At 51.3% G+C, this 6,574-nt stretch overlaps 1 long non-coding RNA gene across 1 annotated transcript; it reads left to right on the top strand.

The window, feature by feature from the left end:
* The first annotated feature begins 32 nt into the window (after positions 1-32).
* Positions 33-4,363, top strand: LOC104848668. Its single transcript, XR_776491.2, has 3 exons — positions 33-185; positions 3,683-3,933; positions 4,066-4,363. It is a non-coding gene; the product is annotated as an uncharacterized LOC104848668 (long non-coding RNA).
* Positions 4,364-6,574: the final 2,211 nt, after the last annotated feature.

Raw genomic sequence — 6,574 nt, 5'->3', positions numbered from 1 at the left:
AGGGTGAGGGAGGTCACGTGGGCGGAGCGGGGCGGGGCGCTTGGGGAATTCTGACCTCACGGGTGGTGGTGGGGACTCGGTCTCCCGCTGCCCCAAGTCCCCAGCCTCGGGACGGGCCGGGAGCTGGCCGAAGCCCTGGCTTGGGAATCAGACCTTAGTTTCTGGTGCAGCGTCGCCAGATGCAGGTGTGTGACCTTGTGAGGATTACTTAGTGTCTTTCAGTCTCAGTTTCTTCCTCTATAAAACGAGGTACCAGTCACCCCCTAGAATGGTCGTAAAAGAGTAGTAACGCATGGAAGTTTGGGGTCCGGCACATGATGTCAGCGATAGTGAAAAGGACCCCGCCCCTGTTCCTTTCCTTGGGTGTCCTCTGGGGAGAGGCAAGTGCTGGGGGAGGTAAGGCTCTTACCGAGTCTGAAAAGAGGAAGGTAAGTGGTGGCCGCGAGCGTGAGCGAGGGTCCCGTAGTGTCCATATCGCCCCGCCTTCACCAAATAAGGCGAGACTAAGTCAGGAAAAGAAAAAAAAGAGGAACTGGAAATCGGATTGCCAAACCAAACATCAGGACTAGAGCTGCCCCCACCCCTCGGTCCTCACTCCCCCCATACCCAGTAATGCTGCCTCTTCACCAGGGTTGGCGTCACTCTTGGACCTGACTCCTTCTCTGCCTCCTGAACAGACAGACGCGCCTTGGGTTTGCAGCGGGGCAGCTACAGTGTGGGCAAGGCCTATTTAGCACTGGTCTCCTGGTGGTTCCAGAGGAGGTAGATGGCTCGGAAAGCCCAACAGAACTCTCGTTTCTGGTACCATTTCCCCTTTTGACAACCCATTATTAACCTTCTTCATCTTAATGGCTCAGTATGTCCACAAAGATTTATGGAGAGCTCACTCTGTGCCTGCCATGTGCTGGGTACTTTGAGGGGCATAAAGCTGGATAAAATTCGATTCCAAGGCACAGCTTGATAATACAAAAGAAGTCTTATGTTTATAAACCACTTTGGGTGTTTTAAGAAGAGAGCAGTTTCCGGCCAGGGATTTAGCTCAGTGGTTCCACCGCCTGCCTTGCTAGCACAAGGTCTGGAGTTCGACCCCTGGTACAAAAAAAAAAAACCAACAGCACAAAAAACCAGTTTTCTCTCCAAGGTGGTAGATGAAGGAACCAGCATCCAGGTTCTAATGGGCAGAGGAAAATCAGGGAAGGAAGGGAAGGGAAGAGACAAAGCTGTGTGGCCTGAGTCAGGGCTTGTCCAGGAGCTGTTGCTGCCCCACACCCCAGGCCTGGAATTTAGGGTATTTCCTTCTCAGTTGCCCCTGCAATTAAATAAGGCAGGTATTTTCCAGCTGACGTCCTGGGAGCCCAATTTTTCAGCTGCCCTTGCCAGCACCCACAATGGAGAGGGCACAGAATGAAACCCTGCTGGGCAGCCTCCCAGCTGAGTCAGATACGAGCACCTCTTCTCGGAGGAAGGCTGAGACCGCGGGAAGGGAGCAGGGGAGGAAGGAAAAGTCCCCAACCACCTGTGACCTCATGTGTTTGGGTTTCTGTTGGGCCAGACTCTGGCAGAGGCGGTGGACAGGGAGGGCGAAGTCCTTCCCTGCACCATGGGATCCCCTCCAGGCCACAGCACATTGTTCCGGAGACTCTGGTACCGCCTGACCACCCAGGAATCAGAATCTGTCCTCTCTTAGTTTCATAGCCAGGTTCTGGGTTAGGCGTACTGCGATGTGGGGAGTGGCCAGGCTGGCAGGCAGTGAGCTTGGGTTCACCCCACTGCCCCCCACCCTCTCCCACAAGCCACACGGTGGTTGGACTGCTGGCCCTTCAGGGACCAGCTGAGTGTGTGTAGATAGCTTTCAGGGGCGTGGCATGTCAGGCCAGATGACTGCGCTTTCCCTCCACGCCTCCCCTCTAGCTGGGGTTGAAAGAGGAAGAGTTTCAGTTGGCCTGAGATGGGCAAGGTGCCTGGCAGGTCAGACTGGACAGGTGAGCCACCTGTCCTCCTCCTCCTCCTCCTCCTCTCAAAGCGGCCGAGCAGAAAGCACCAAGACTCCCAGCCACCAGAGTGAGCCCAAGCCTCTCCGGACAGCAGCAGGACCTGGGCAGCCAGGCTGGGCGGCTAGGGCAGATCTGGAATACAGATTTGTGTTCAGGCCAAGAAAACCCAGTATGGGACTGTGTGTGGTCATGCTGAGGACAGGCTCAAAGGGAGTGCAAGGGGCCACTGTCCTTGCCCTGCCATCATCACACACTGTTCCCTGCAGAAATGCTTAAAGTTATTTCTGAGCCGAGCATGATGGCGCACACCTGTAATCCCAGCACTTGGGAGGCTGAGGCAGGAAGACTGCTGGGAGTTCAAGGCCAGCCTAAACCACACGGCAAGACCCTGTGGGGGGGATTCCTGAGGAATTCTTGGTGGGAAATGTGCTGTTTCCAAGGAAGGAGCAGGAAGGGGCAGTTAGAGGCTCTTGTGTTTCTCCTCCGCTCTGACTCCAGGGTGTGGTGACAAACAGCCACACTGTGATTCATTCACTTGGCTCTGGGTAAACCGTGTTGCTTCTCCTCTGTGTCCTGGCCCCTGCTCACATGGCTGACTGTGACCAGCTTCTAGGTGGAGTGAGGCGGGATCTCTTCCCACGGCCCAGCAGCTGGGCAGGAGGAGGCTGAAACTGGCCAGGCTGGAGGGTGATGGGCACGGGCAGTGGCTAACCGTCCCTCCCACAGCTGTGGGATAATATGTGTCACACGGAGCTGACACAAACACAGTCCCCGCGTGTCAGGTCCTCTCAGAGAAGGTCCCTGTCTCCACCTCTGCAACTGAAAGGAGGCTCAAATTTTGTAGAAGGGACACGAGTGACGTATAAACTCTCAGGTTTCAGCCCTAATGTGTCACAGAGCTGACACAAACACAGTCCCCGCGTGTCAGGTCCTCTCAGAGAAGGTCCCTGTCTCCACCTCTGCAACTGAAAGGAGGCTCAAATTTTGTAGAAGGGACACGAGTGACGTATAAACTCTCAGGTTTCAGCCCTTCAGTCACCGGTGCGTCGACCTTTAGCGCTACCCTGTGCAACTATCTTTTCACAATAGAAGGTTTGTTTTCCTGACTAGAAGAGGAGTGCGTGTTCGTGTTTGTACTCCTTGCAGATGCAGGCCACTTCACCTTTCCAGAACCTTCTGTGAATGAATACAGGAGAAAGCAGAAGTGGGTTTGGGTTGGGGGTCTAGTGTTGGGATGGAACCCCGGGCCTTGTGGATGCTAGACAAGTGATGTGCACCGGGATACACCCCCAGGCCTTTTCCTTTTTCACTTTGATTCATGGTCTCACTAAATTGCCTAGATTGGCCTTGAACTTGTATCCTGCCTCAGCCTCCCAAGAATCTGGGATTGCAATCATGTACCTGCTTTTAGGCTTTGTACCTGGCTAAAAGCAAAGGTTTTGAGTGTTTATTCCTCCTGAGTTTTCAGTCGAGAAGCTGCCCCTCCAGGGCATATCCTCTTCCGGCCTCTCAAACATCTCAGCCAGGAGCCTCTGTCAGCAACGTCCCCACAGCAGCAGAGCTGGTCTAGGGGTGGGTGTGAGCAGCTCCACCTTCCCTTCATTCCTCTTCCGCTGTAGTTTTGTTTTTTGAGATAGCCCCCACCATGTTGCTCAGGCTGACCTTGAACTTGCTATTATATACTCCAGGCTGGCTTCGAATTCATCCTCCTCCTGCCTCAGCCTCCTGAGTGCCGGGACTACATTCATGTGCCACCACACCCAGCTTCCGCTTCTGCTCGATGCTACTAATGCATGTAGGACAGGCTGATGAGCATGCAGGCTTTAGACGGTGAGGATGAAACTCTTACATAGGGATCCAGTCTGGGGGACAGCACCAGACTCCGCCACCCCATGTGTCTCAGCGCAGAAGATGGAACCAGGGGCCTCACACACACGTGGTAAGTGTGTGCTCTGCCTCCCCAGCCTCGATGGCCTTTTCCAGTGCCTTCTGCCTACCTTCCCTGGATGTCCCCTCTCATACCTCTGGTGCATCTCTACCCACTCTTGAGAACTCACCGTATCCACCCCAGGATGCACAGCTTTCCTTAGCCTGCTCATCTCTCTGGGACAACGCTGCCCTCCCCCCAGCACCTGCACTTGAGCGTGGCCGTCCTCACTTGAGCCAGTGGCGTGGAAGTCCCAGCGAGCAGTTGGGGGAAGAATCACAACCTCTTCCAGGGCACAGGTGGCTCCATTTCAGATTTCCCTCCAGACCTGTTAGGCGAAAGTGGATACACTATGTCCCTAAAACAAATACTCCAAAGGCTTCCTAAATCCATAGTGAGAAAGAAAATGTTCTTCTAATCATTCATAATTTTAAATGAACATATACATTGAAATCTAATATATACAAATATACAGAAAATGTTTGTTTACCAGGGATTGAACTCTGGACCTTGCACTTGCGAGGCAGGAGGCAGAACCACTGAGCTAAATCCCCAGGCCTTGGTATCCTTTCTTGATGAAAAGAAGTTCCTTATTTTAATGAACCTTGAGCTATCAACCTTTGCTTTTATGAACAGTGCTTTTGTGCTGTTTAAGAAATCTTTGCTGTCCCAAAGTGATAGTCATGGATATATTTTCCTTTACAATCTTCTGGAAGCTTTATTGCTTTACTTTTTCTATTGAGATTAGCAAGTCAGGGCTGGGGATTTAGCTCAGTGGTGCCACTGCCTGCCTCGCAAGCGCAAGGTCCAGAGTTCAATCCCCAGTACCAAAAAAAAAAAAAAAGATTAGCAAGTCACCTGGAATTAATGTGTGTATCATTAAAAAGTTAATTTAAAAAAAAGATCAAATCACAGGGCTGAGAAGGTAGAGCATGTGCCTTACCCAGAGTTCGGTCCCCAGAACGCACATGCACACAAAATAAAATCAAGATTGTTATGTAAAAATGAATGTTACATCTTATTTAATTTATTCATGAGCTAGTCAAGTGTTACAGCCTGTTCAGAAGGGAGCTCAGAGGACAGACACGTTTCTAAGTCAGGGCTACGACATGAGTATGCAAATAGGGACACACTGTGCTCGCCATGGGGAGGGGCAGTACCCCTCAAGGGGACCGTTGGTGTCCCCGAATCTTACATTGCTCCTACTTATCTATAAGTCGCAGTGTCATGAAATCACTGCTATTGGATAAGAGAATTAGATCACACAGAGGCAGCTTTCCACAAAAGCACAAAAATTTCCCTTCTATAGTATTAGATGGGGTCAGGAGTTCTTTTTTTGCCTACAGCTAGTGCCATTTATCTAAGGTCTCCTCTTTCCCCCACTGCCCTTGACATCACACTCGTGAACTCTATTTTGTTCCTCTGTTTGTGTGTTCTGTGGAGGGGGAGAGTCCTGGGGATTGAACCCAGTACCTTCAATTTGTTCATTTCTTGGGGCCAAAATTCCTGCTCACATTTTGATCCAGTTGTGTTGAATTTGTGGATTCACTTGGAGAAATTGGACGACTTTACAGGACTGCATCTTCCAAACAGTTAACAAGTGATGTCCTTTTATTGAATTTCTTGCTGCGCTTGTGCTTTTCTATGCAGAGGCCTTCTACGAGAAGTGATCAAAGTTTATGGTAAATATTTACATTTTTAAACACTGATTGCAGTAAAAGATTCAGAGCACTCTCTTCCACTTCAGCCACACTTATGCCATCATTCTCGCAGGGTCCGAAGCAGTTCCCAAAGTCCTCTTTTCTGCCTTTATGAAGTGTGATAAAAAACATGCTCATTGCTGCTGCCAGGTTCCATCCGAGAAAGGCAGCGTGGAGGCTGGAGGTTTAGCTCCGTGGTGCCGCCTCCTGCCTTGCAAGGGCGAGGACCCCGGTTCGATCCCTGGTACCACAAAACAAAACAAAAACATTGCAGTACGTTCTCAGCCACTTATTCACTGGAGCTGGCTGCTCCCCAGCGTGAAACGTTTTGAATCGATTCAGAACATCAGGCACCAGGACATTACAACTGAAGACCCTCATGGTAGAGGGCTCCCAGAGCGCTCCCGAAAGCTGCAGGAAGGATGGAGTAAGTGCGTGCACAGACAGCAGGTGTATCGAGGGAGGTGAATGGCGATGTGTCTCTCATTGCGATGAATTAAAGTTTTTAATATTCACCGTATTTTTCAATCCCAGGTGACTTTCGCTAGATTTATTCCGAGGTAGTTGATTTTTGGATGCTACCGTAAATGATATCAATTCACTCTCACTTGCTTTTACTCACCTTTGGTAATTTGTGAAGCACTTCAGATCTTCGGAGGAGGCAGGCAGTTACAATACGTGGAACAGCGCTGGGTCCTGTCCTCCTCCTCCCTCCTCTCCGCTCTTGACACATGCACCCCCTGGTGAGGTCCCTCAGATCTGCCAGGATGAAGAACGGGCCTCCCAGAGCTCCTCTCCACCCACTCCCCCAGTCACTGCCTTTCCGCCTCGAAACACAGCCCACACAGGGTAAAAGTAACCTCTCCCTCTCCCCTCCGCTTCCCGCCCCTCTCCTCCTCTTCCCTCCCTCCCTCTTCCCCTCCCCCAGGCTGAGTTTGAACTTGGGGATGGGT

The sequence above is a fragment of the Fukomys damarensis genome, unplaced genomic scaffold, assembly GCF_012274545.1.
Source record: "Fukomys damarensis isolate Sample0158 unplaced genomic scaffold, DMR_v1.0_HiC HiC_scaffold_18, whole genome shotgun sequence".
NCBI lineage: Eukaryota > Metazoa > Chordata > Mammalia > Rodentia > Bathyergidae > Fukomys > Fukomys damarensis.
Note: the sequence above shows the minus strand (reverse complement) of the source record. Positions and strands in the feature narration are given on the sequence as shown.